General features: G+C 34.5%; 1 long non-coding RNA gene across 1 annotated transcript in view; it reads right to left on the bottom strand.

Annotated features, from left to right (window-relative positions):
- Nucleotides 1-5,392: 5,392 nt before the first annotated feature.
- LOC105740511 overlaps nucleotides 5,393-12,500 on the bottom strand; it is a 114,481-nt gene continuing 107,373 nt past the window's right edge. Inside the window, exons 3-4 of the long non-coding RNA XR_001116548.2 lie at nucleotides 8,886-9,105; nucleotides 5,393-5,777 (exon numbers count right to left, since the gene is read on the bottom strand). This is a non-coding gene — a long non-coding RNA (uncharacterized LOC105740511). The remainder of the gene's footprint in view (nucleotides 5,778-8,885; nucleotides 9,106-12,500) is intronic.

Below are 12,500 nucleotides of genomic sequence, written 5' to 3' on the forward strand. Positions count from 1 at the left end.
TTATATCCATGCAATGTTTATGCTAATCCTCATGGTAGGACCACAATACAAAGATTTATAATAGATTTACAAAAATAAAAAGCAGCAATTTAAAACATACTACTAGAGAAAATTTTTTAATTACAAAAGAAAGGAAGAGAGGAATTACAAAACCAGAATACAGACAATATAATGGCAATAGTTTACTTATAAACAATGAACAGAATGTAAGTGAGTGCAATTCTCCAATTAAAAGGCATAAATAAGCTGAATGGATACAGACAAGACCCAACTATATGCTGCCTACAAGAAACACACTTCACCTACAAACAGACATTGACTGAAAATAAAAGGATGAAAAATATATTTCATTCAACTGAAAACCTAAAAAAAGCAGGAATTGCTGTACTAGTCAGATAAAACAGACTAAAAATCAGATGTACAAAGAAATGAAGAAGGTAACTATATAATGATAAAAAGTTTAATTCAGCAAGAGCATATAACAATTATTAATATGTATGCACACCAGACCAGAGCTTCTAAGAACATAGAGCAAACATTAATAGATTTACAGGGAGAGATACACTGCAATATAATTATAGTGGGGAATTTAAGAGCTTACTCTTAGTAATGGACAGATCATCCAGACAGAAAATCAACAAATAAACATCAGAGGTAAGCTATACACTAGACCTAATACATCTAACTGATATTTACAGAATATTTCACACAACTGCTACAAGGTTTACACTCTTTTCATCAGTACATGAAACATTCTTCAGAGCAGACCACATCTTAGGCTACAAAACAAGTCTCAACACATTCAAAAAAGCAGAAATCATATCAAAGATATTTTCTGAGCACAGTGGAAAAAACTAGATATCAAAAACAAGGGGAACTTCTGGAACTTCATAAAAACATGAAAATTAAACAACATGCTCCTCAATGACCAATGAAACAAGAAAAAAATTAAAACAAAAAAAAAAAAAAAAAAAAAAAAAAAAAAAAAAAAAAAAAAAAAAAAAAAAAAAAAAAAAAAAAAAAAAAAAAAAAAAAAAATTAAACCACAAATTAGTAGAAGGAAAGAAACAATAAAGATCAGAGCAGAAATAAATAAAATTAGGACTAAAAAATATAGAAGATCAATGAGACAAAAAGTAGATTTTATGAAAAGATAAACAAAATTGACAAAGCTTTATCTAGATGAAGAAAAAAAGAGGAAAGACTCAAATAACTAAAATAAAAAACGAAGGGACATAGTAACTGAAACAACAGAAATACAAAGGTTCATTAGAGATTATTATGCCAACATACTGGAAAACCTAGAAGACATATAGGTAAATTCTAGGATACATATAACCTATGAAGATTGAACCATGAAGATGTAGAAAACCTCAATAAATCAGTAACAAGCAATGAGATCAAAGTCATAACAAAAAGCCTACCATCAATGAAAAGCCCAAGACCTGATGCCTTCAGTTCTGAATTTAAAGGATGAATTTAAAGGATGAATTTAAAGTCATTTAAAGGATGACTAATACCAATTCTACCCAAACTCTGAAATTTGCAGAGGAGGAAATACTTCTAAACTCACCCTACCAGCCCCACTTTACCTTGATACCAAAATTAGACAAGGACACATCATAAAAAGAAAACTGCAGGCTAGTATCAATGATGCACATAAATGTAAAAGTCTTCAAAAAAAAAAAAACACTAGCAAACAGAATTCAACAATACATTGAAAAGATTATTCATCATAACCAAGTGGGATTTAACCCAAGAATGAAAGGATGGTTCAACATATGCAAATCAATAAATGCAATACTTCATATTAACAGAACCACTAACAAAAAATATGATCACCTCAATAGATGCAGAAAAAGCATTTGATAAAATTCAACATCCCTTCATGATAAAAACTGTCATCACTCTGGTTATAGAAAGGACAAGTCTCAAAATAATAAACATCATGTATAACAAACTCACAGTTAGCATTGTACTGAATGGGGAAAAATCAAAGGCCTTTTCCTTTGGAACAAGACCAGGATGCCCACTTTCACCACATTTATTCAACATAGTACTGGAAGTCCTTGGCCAGAGCACTTTAGGCAAGAGAAAGATTTGTGCATCCAAAATGGAAAGGAGTAATTCAAATTAGCATTGTTTACAGACAATATGATCTCATAGTTAGAAAAACCTAAAGACTCCACCAAAAACCTCTTAGTACTGATAAAAAAATTCAGTAGAGTCACAGGGCACAAAATCAATATACAAAAGTTAGTAGCATTTACATATGCTAACAGTAAACAATCTGAAAAGTAAATCAAGAGTGCAGTCTCAATTACAATATCTACAATTATAATACCTAAGAATCAATTTAAGCAAGGAAGAGAAAGATGTATACTTCTAGGAAAACTGTAACACACTGATAAAAGATATTAAAGGGCATGAAAACATCAAAAGATATTCCATGCATGTGGTCTGGAAGAATTAACATTGTTAAAATGACAATACTACCCAAATAAATTTACAGATCCAATACAATCTCTATCAAAATACAAAATACCAGTAACAGTCATTGCATAAATAGAAAAAATATTCTAAAATGTATATGGAAACATGAAAGTCCCCAAATAGCCAAAGTAATCTTGACCAAAAAGAACAAAGCTGGAGGAATCACAATACCTTATTTTGAGATACACTGCAAAGTTATAATAATCAGAACATGATACTGGCATGAAAACAGACATACAGACCAATGGAACACAATAGAGAAGGCAGAAATAAATCCAAGTGATATGGTTTGGCTGTATCCCCATTCTAAACCTCATCTTATAATCCCCATAATCCCCATATGTCAAGGGTGGGACGAGGTAGAGGTAATTGGTTCATGGGGGTTGTTCCCCCATGCTTTCCCTGTGATAGTGAGTCTCATGAGATCTCATGGTTTTATAAGCATCTGGCATTTCCAATGCTTGCACTCTCTCCATCCTGTTGCCCTGTGAAGAGTGTGTCTGCTTCTCCTTTGCCTTCTGCCATAATTGTAGGTTTCCTGAGGATTTCCCAGCAATGCAGAACTGTGAGTCAATAAAACCTCTTTCCTGCCAGGTGCGGTGGCTCATGCCTATAATCCTAGCACTTTGGGAGGCCAAGGCAGGTGGATTATCTGAGGTCAAGAGTTTGAGACCAGCCTGGCCAACATGGTGAAACCCCATCTCTATTAAAAATACAAAAATTAACCAGGCATGGTGGTGTGCACCTGTAATCTTAGCTACTTGGGAGGCCGAGGCAGGAGAATCAATTGAACCTGGGAGGCGGAGGTTGCAGTGAGCCGAGTTCACGTCATTGCACTCCAGCCTGGAGAACTCCATCTTAAAACCAAACAAGCAAACAAAATAACTCTTTCCTTCACAAATTACCCAATATCGGGGATTTCTTCATAGCAGCTTGAGAACGGACTAAGACAACAACTATTTTTTGATAAAGATTCCAAGAATATACAGTGGGTAAAGGAAAGCCTCTTCAATGAATATTGTTGAGACAACTGGATAGCCACATGAAGAAGAATAAAATTAGCCTCTTATCACACATCACTTACAAAAATCAACGGAAGATGAATGAAAGACTTAAACACAAGATCTGAAACTTTAGAACTACTAGAAAAGAGCATAGGGACAAAGCTCTATGCCTTGACCTGAGCAATGATTTTTTTTGGATATTAACAGAAAAGTACATGCAACAAAAGCAAAGTATACAAATGGGATTACATCAAACTAAAAAGGTTCTGCACAAGAAAGAAAACAATCAACAAAGTAAAGACACAACCCATAGAATGGGAGAACATATTTGCAAACCACCCATTTCACAAGGGATTCATAACCAGAATATTTAAGGAATGCAAAAAATTCAATAGCAAAGTCATCATCATCATCATCATCATCCAATTTAAAATGTGCAAAAAAATCTGAATAGACTTTTCTCAAAAAACATAAAAATGGCAAAACGTGTATGTAAAAAATACTCAACATGACTAATCATCAGAAAAATTCAAATCAATACAACAATGAGATACCATCTTGCCCCAGTTAAAATTACTTTTATAAAAAAGACAGGCAAAAATACATGCTGGCAAGGATGTGAGGAAATGAATACCATAATTCATACACTGTTGGTGGAAATATAAATGAGTACAGCCACTATGAAGAACAGTATGAAAATTCCTCAAAAAAACTAAAAATAGATCTACCACATGATCCAGAAATTCCACTACTGGGTATATATTCAAAAGAGACTGATATATCAAAACTAAATCTGCCCTCCCATGTTTATTACAGCACTATTCACAATAGCCAAAATATGGAATTAACCTAAGTGCCCATCAATGAATGAATGGCTGGATAAATAAAATATAGCACTTATAATAATGAGTGGAATTATTCATACATTAAAAAAGAATGAAATTCTGTCATTTGCAGCACAATAGATGGAAGTGGGAGACATTATATCGAGTGAAGTAAGCCAGACACAGAAAGACAAATATTGTATGTCTTCACTCATGTGTGGGACCTAAAAAAATTTATCTCATGGACATAGAGAGTAAAATGATAGTTATCAAAGATGAGGAAGAATAGTAGGAATAATGAGAGAGTTGGATAATTAGATAGAAGGAATAATATCTACTGTTCAGTAGCACAAAAGAGGAACTATAATTCACAATAATTTATTATATATTTCAAAATAACTAGAAGAGCGGAATTGGAATGTTCATAACACAAAGAAGTAATAAATTTTTTAGGTGATAGATATTTGGTTATTAAACTTTGTATGCTTGTATCAGAATTTTACATGTACCCCATTAATATGTACAACTATTATGTATTCATAAAAATTTAAAAAATTGATTAGCGTTGAATTATATGACCAGAGAACAGGAATCTGCTGGGACCTCTGTAGATTTCTGTCTATCACACATGGATATCTTGATAAGGCTGGAAACCTATATGTCTGGGTTTTACCTCACCCGTGTAGGTGCACAATAAAATCAATTCTGAGATTTTATCCTTCTCAAGGGTTCTTCAAGGAGATAAGAATCCTGCTAATCTGCACAACTTTATTATCCTCATCTTGTAGGAAATCTATGCCCTCTCTCTTTTTCTTATGCTTCCCCAAACATAGTATTCTCAGTGAGGTGAGACTACCACAAATGAGTGTTAGAGACGGGTCTTTAGTTGCCTTGTGTTTTATAAGTTCTAAATTCCCACGCCACCCATTTACTTGAGACAAGAAAATAGAAAAATTCTGGCTACATTTCTGTAATAAGAAAGTAGAAGGAAAACAAATACAAATTAATATCTCAAAAATTATCTCACGATATTGGAAAAGTAGTGTTTGGGCATTATTAATTTTTTATTTTAATTGATCTGAAGTTATTGCTTTATTGACAGAAGACTAAATCTTGAAGTAAAATATGGAATAACCAGAATGAACAAAGTAGATGAAAGCAAAAAAGTTCTTAAAAGATTAAAAAAGGGTTAGATGCTTGTAATGGCTGTGACAGTTGCCATAGCAAAGTATCACAAATTATATGGTTTAAACAGCAGAAATTTGTCTCACAATTCAGGATGCTGGAAGTCTGAGATCAAGATGTTGGCAGCGCCATGCTCTCTCTGAAGGCACTAAGGAAAGGTCTGTTCCAGGCCATTCTCCTAGCTTCTGGTAGCTCCTTGGCTTCTCTATGCAAAACTCCAGTCTTCACGTGGTATTCTGCCTGTGTGTCAGTCTCTGTGTCCAAACTGCACCTGTTTATGAGGACACAAGTCATACTGGTTTAAGATGTACTCTGCAGAGCTCATTTTAACTTGATTACCTCTATAATGATCTATCTCAAAATATGGTCACATTCTTAGATACCGGAGGTTAGGACTCAAATTTTATCTTTTTGTGATGGACACAATTCAATCCATAAAATTGACTTTCTTTACGCTTAATACGGACATGTTATATTTGCAATATTTACTTTTGTGTCACTCCGAATGTTTCCCAGAAAGAGCATTATGTTTGGAGTTTAAAAATTTGGGTTCGATTTTAAGTTCTGCCAGTTATCTCCAATATTCTAGTTATCTCATGATTGACAGGAAGGTGGGACCAGGGGGGATAGTGAGGAAAGCTGAGCATAAAGCAGACTCTCTGCAAGCTCCTGGCTTGCTCTCTCTTCCAATGCTCTTCTGGTATAACAAGACAACTAAATAATATAGTCCTACAGTTGGAGTCTGTAGGGGACCCTAAAGAGAGCTGGAGCCAAAATAAAGCCAAATAAAAACCACGTTTTCTAGAAAAAAGTGTAATAATGGGTTCGTGTGTGTGTGTGTGTGTGTGTGTATGTGCGTATGTGTATTGTGGTTTTAGAATAAGTGAAATCCTCATGGATTAGAATACTGTTTTTCTCTTCAAGTTTAACTGAAATTGGTTTTTAAAAATCTATGCAATGTATTTTTTTGAGTGGCAGTGAGCCTTCTAAGGAGAGCTAGTAAATCCACTAATAGTGGAAAAGGGGACCTCTCAGTGCTGCTTGCTACTTGCTAAATGCAAGATGCTAATTGTCTCAGGTTTTGAATCCAAATATTTTCAATCCATTAGCTCCACAATCTGCCCTGGTACTCCCCTCCATCATCAATCATTCTCTACTTAGAGTGTTGAGAACATTTGCTTATTGTTCCCCTTTCCTCCAATCTTATCCCTCCTGAAAAATGATACACAGTGAGGCCAGAATTAGGTGGCAAAAATATAAGCATGGGCACTTCTTAATCTAATTACTATTTTCTTTAAGTAGCTATGAACCCATCCATTTTGTAACTATATTCATACAGTTTCTCTTTCTAGAATGGCACAGCCCCAGCCGTGTGCAGTGGCTCATGCCTGTAATCCCAGCACTTTGGGAGGTTGAGGTGGGTGGATCACGAGGTCAGGAGTTCGAGACCAGCCTGGCCAATATGGTGAAATCTTGTCTCTACTAAAAATACAAAAATTAGCTGGGTGTGGGAGCGGGCTCCTGTAATCCCAGCTACTCTGAAGGCTGAGGCAGAAGAATCGTTTGAACCTGGGAGGCGGAGGTTGCAGTGAGCCGAGATCAGGCCACTGCACTCCAGCCTGGGCAAAACAGTGAGACTCTGTCTCAAAAAAAAAAAATAATAAATAAAAATAAATTTTAAAAGCCACAGCCCCTTTCTGTCTGTATACATCTATACAATAATAAAGATTCAACTCAAAAGCCAGCTTTTTTTCCCAAAGCTTTCTTTGAATTCTGCAGTTAAGTTTAGAAGTTTATTTTTCAAATGTTGCCATAAAACCATTTAATTGTTACAATGTTTTGTCTAGGGCACACAGGAATCTGGGTTCGAGAGGCCTAGAGCTGGTCTGGAGTCTATGAACCATTTGGGAGCTAACTTGAATCTAACCCATAATTGGAGTTTAGGCATGTACAGACTTGCTTAATATACGTAAAGAATACAAAGAACATAAGACAGTGACTGTGCTGTCTTTCCTTCATATTGCATAGTACACATTGCTATAAACAGAAGTTTTACCTTGTAGGGTAGCACAAATCCCTTTCAATCAACCTTATCTTCATCAACATGCCATGGTGCTTACAATTCCCTGTATTTGATTTTCTTCGGTAGAGCATTGTTTCCAGAAATCCTGTTGAAAGATACACAAGTTTTCTGAGAAACTGTACATTTCCAGTTATGTTTATATGTATCTCCTCTCCATCACTCTTCTTCCACTAATGATGCTAAAGCTTTATTCATACACCACTCATGGTTTATGAAGTATCTCTCCACTGACTTTATTAAATGTTGATGATACTATAAGAGTTATTTTCTTAGAACTCTTATGAACACTTCAATTCTATCCTTGTCGTCAAATATTTTCCAATATTCTACTGGGCGCAACCCAAATCCCTTTTGAATTCATACCCGTATAACCTACATTGGAGCTATACTAAATAGTTATTTTTAAAAAAAGACTTTCTCTTCAGTTATTAAAGGATGCTTCAGAATCATGCGAGAGGCATGTTAAACACAGATTGCTGGTTCCCACTCCTAAAGTTTCTCATTTAGTAGTTCTAGGCTGGGTCCAAGAATATGCTTTCTAACAAGCTACTATGTGATGCTGATGCCCCTGATTCTGGGAGCACAAATTTGAGAACCCTTTCTCTCACTATTTAGATCTCCATTTATTTATTCTTGATAAGCTTTTAGCATTGCTTTTCCTTCTATTTAGTTTTTCTTTTTTTAAATATGTTAAATGACACTTTCCTGAAAATAGAAAGTGTTTTCCAGAAAAAGAAAAATTTTTCTTTCCTTTACAAATACATTTTTATAATAAAGCATTTTGAGACATATTTGTTTGTCCTTCAATAACACATACATCTTAAAAACATTTTGAGACACATTATTATAACAATCATTAGATAGTTTTCCGATTTGTTGTTTTTATATGTCTTTTACATCTTGCTAGATACCTTTTAGGCAATTAATTCCTAGAAGCCATCTTGTATCTGGCACACAGCAGACATACCATATCACTAAATGTACAAATAAATGTTTGGATAGGAGATAAAATTATAGATAGATAGATAGATAGATAATCTGACAGTAGCCCTTTAGCATCATTTAGGATGGATTAATTTATCACAACTTCTAGTATAGAATATAAATATCCAAGAAACAGAAAATCTTCCAGTTTTGGAAGAAGATAGAATAATAATTCTGGACAAAATGAGTTGGTTGGGCAAGGATAGCCTGAGTACAAGTCCTAAGACATAAAAGTCAGAAAGATACTGGTAGGACATGAGCCCACAGGGAAAGCGCATTTGAAAGGGGGATAAAGGGTAAATAAAAGTATACCTTCCACCGCCTCTCAATATGTAGCTGTTACACTTTAGTCAGGCAGTATGAAAATACTGTCAAAAGCTTCAGAAAGCAGGATTTTTCCAGATCTCCCCTCTCTTTCTGAGTTGGGATACCCCTTTTATATTTAAACCATAAGTATCCAGCTCTCATCATCTTACTCATTGTTTCAGATTCAACTCGTCTTCAAATAGACTATAACTTGAATGACTCAGACCTGAAAATGGAAGAGATTTCCACTCAAAATATTTTCTAGGCTTACCATTTATAGTAGATAGGCAAATTAGCAGAATGTGATAATTGATCATGTAGGGGAAATTATTCTAGATGACAAAAACAGACATTTATTTATTTTAAAATTTAACTTGAAAATATTGGCTGCTTATGCTTCATATTCATAATAGTTATCAATAAATCGTTGAGAAATGTCCATATAAAAATTATATGGATTTATTTCTTACATTCAAACGATGTGGTAACAAAACAATTACTTAACTTTCTTCAGTTACTGTTGTCAGTTACTCTAATGTTTCTTCTCATTTGTCTCTAATATTTTCCTCAGGCTGGTGGCTGGTGATACAAAAAAATAGCATTGAAGACAATGTATTCCACTCCTAGCAGCATCTGCCACTTTGACAACTGAATTTAGCATTTTTTTTTTTTTTTTTTTTTTTTTTTTCTGAGACGAAGTTTCACCCTTGTTGCCCAGGCTGGAGTGCAATGGCGCCGTCTCGGCTCGCCGCAACCTCCGCCTCCTGGCTTCAAGCAGTTCTCCTGCCTGAGCCTCCCGAGTAGCTGGGATTACAGGCATGCACCACCACACCCGGCTAATTTTGTATTTTTATTAAAGACGGGATTTCTCCGTGTTGGTCAGGCTAGTCTCGAATTCCCGACCTCAGGTGATCCACTCACCTCGGCCTCCCAAAGTGCTGGGATTACAGGCATGAGCCACCACGCCCGGCCAAGACATTTTTTAAAATGTCCTTTTAAAAATTATGGATTTATTTCACATGGATTGTTCTACACTGGATCAACTCAAAAATAGTCACATAAAATTTCCTAGGAGATCAGTAACAAAATCTGGGTCATTTTCTGAGCATATATTTTAAAAATAGAGGGAGCTAAAAAAGACCAGAATCAGAAGACACTCTGTCTCAAATAATTAATTTACGCATATAATAAAAGGCTTTCTGTCTCTTATTTAACCAGAACTTTTTCTTGACTTCTCTCTCCCTCTCTCTAATACATATATACAAAGAAATATATATATTTATTCATATATAAAAATACATACCTATATGGATACAATAATATTTTATAGTCTTTTATTAAAAAATTATATGCATAACAGGTAAAAATAGTCTTTTATTTCACTTACTATGCAAAACATTAATAACTTGCTGGGCATTATTCTACTAAAACAGAAAATATGGTTGACCAATTAACTATTATTGTGATATTGTGTGTGTGTGTGTGTGTGCATGCATCTGTTGTGGTAGAGCAATGATAATTCAAAAACTCTTTTAGAAGCCACAAGACAAAGTGGATTTAGAAAAACAGTGAGGTTGAAATGCGTCTTCTATTCACTATGCAAACTTATTGCACATTCATTTTTTTATCTGTAAATTGAGGTAATACTACCTAATTTGCATATTTTATTTCAGTAAATATTAAGATAATATAAGTACCCTATCTCACAAAAATTATTTAATAAGTGGAAACTTTATTATCATCATTTTCAGTATTTAAAGATTATTACACACTTTGCCTCATACCCCCAGTATTTCTGCTAAACCCTGCACTGAAAGGGTTAATTAAAATTCTTCTTAATCAAGCTATCTACTAGTATTATGTACTTGAGAGAAGGAACTCCAAGAAAGAAAAAAGGAGGTATGAAATATCAGCTATTTTACAATACCATGGTCTATGTCTGAATTCAAAGATCTCCTTGGCTGACAATATCTAAGACAGAGAGAACTCACAACAAAATAGGTTAAAAGTAATCAGAGATAAGAGCTATCTCTACATGCATCTATTTTAGGACATACTCATGAAGACACCAATTTGAGAAGCTCTATTTTGCTAGGCTAAAATATAAACAAAATAGGAATATAGCTGAAATTCACAAATATACAAACTCATCATGTATTTTACCACTTTCACAGCAATTGTCCTTTTCCTGGCTTAGCTCTTTCTTTTTTCTGTAAATACACAATTTTTTTATTTGAACCAAAAAGTTATTTCAATAAAAATATGAAGAAAATAGTAAAAGTTGAACCACACCATAATTTACCACAGGACATATATCCACGGACAGTTTTTATTTATCCTTTTTATTTTTTAAACACTTTTATTTTAGGTTCAGGGGTACACACGCAGGTTTGTTATATACATAAACCCTTGTTGCGGGGATTTGTTGTACAGACTATTTCATGACCCAGGTACTAAACCTAGTACCCAGTAGTGATTTATTCTGCTTCTCTCCCCCACTCTGTTACTCTCCACCCTCAGATAGGCCCCATTGTCTGTTGTTCCCCTGTTTGTGTCCATATGTTCTCATCATTTAGCTCCCACTTAAAAATGAGGTCATGCGGTATTTCGTTTTCTGTTCCTGCATTAGTTTGCCAAGAATAATGGCCTCCAGCTCCATCCATGTGCCTGAAGAGAACATGATCTCATTCTTTTTTATGGTTGCATATTATTCCATGGCGTATATGTATCACATTTTCTTTATCCAGTCTACCTTTGATGGGCATTTAGGTTGATTCCATGTCTTGGCTATTGGGAATGGTGCTGCAATGAACATACATGTGCATGTCTTTATGATAGAATGATTTATATTCCTTTGGGTATATACACAGAAATGAGATTGTTGGGTCAAATAGCTTCATTTTTATAAATACTTGCTGCAGTAGCAACAAAGATAGAATGAACATATAATGAACACCACTGTATTCACCTGCAACATCTGAATGACAAGTTAGAACACTAACAGGAGCTACAAGCTTGTGTTCACTAACCAACTGAGATAGCATTATAATTTGGCTCTGCTTTGTTTTTTTCCTTTAGTTAGGTGTGACAGGACTCTTATACTAAGAAATATCTTTTTATTGGAAGAAATTGAAACCAGGATAGTCTATATATATTAATTGGAACCTCCTGTAGTTTCATGTAACTAATTTTACACTTTCAAATTAAACATGCTGAATGGGATTTTTGAAAAGTCTGCACGCATATGGCAGGTTCCAGGGCCAGGGTAGAGGGTTAATATTGGGTAACACCAAAGAGAGCAATGATAATTTCATTTTTTAGTTAAGCTATCTGGTAGGTATTTTGCCTTATGGTTACCCTCCCCCACAGAGAAAAAGTCTCAAGTTTTCTCATGAGAATGCAAATTTGAGTCACATTTAGCAAAATTTAAAAGGATTTTAATCCAGACAAAAAATAACCTCCTTGCAACAGGAACAGCAAGGAGTCTCCCTCACTTACTTAATTTCCCCATGTTCTGCTTCTAATGATATAACTTAGAGGAATCCTAAAATAAGAAAGTAAATTAGCCTGGAGGAGCAAGAAAATTAAACTGTGGATTATTTTTATTTTATTTTCCATATG

Source organism: Nomascus leucogenys, chromosome 11 (assembly GCF_006542625.1).
Source record: "Nomascus leucogenys isolate Asia chromosome 11, Asia_NLE_v1, whole genome shotgun sequence".
Taxonomy (NCBI): Eukaryota; Metazoa; Chordata; class Mammalia; order Primates; family Hylobatidae; genus Nomascus; species Nomascus leucogenys.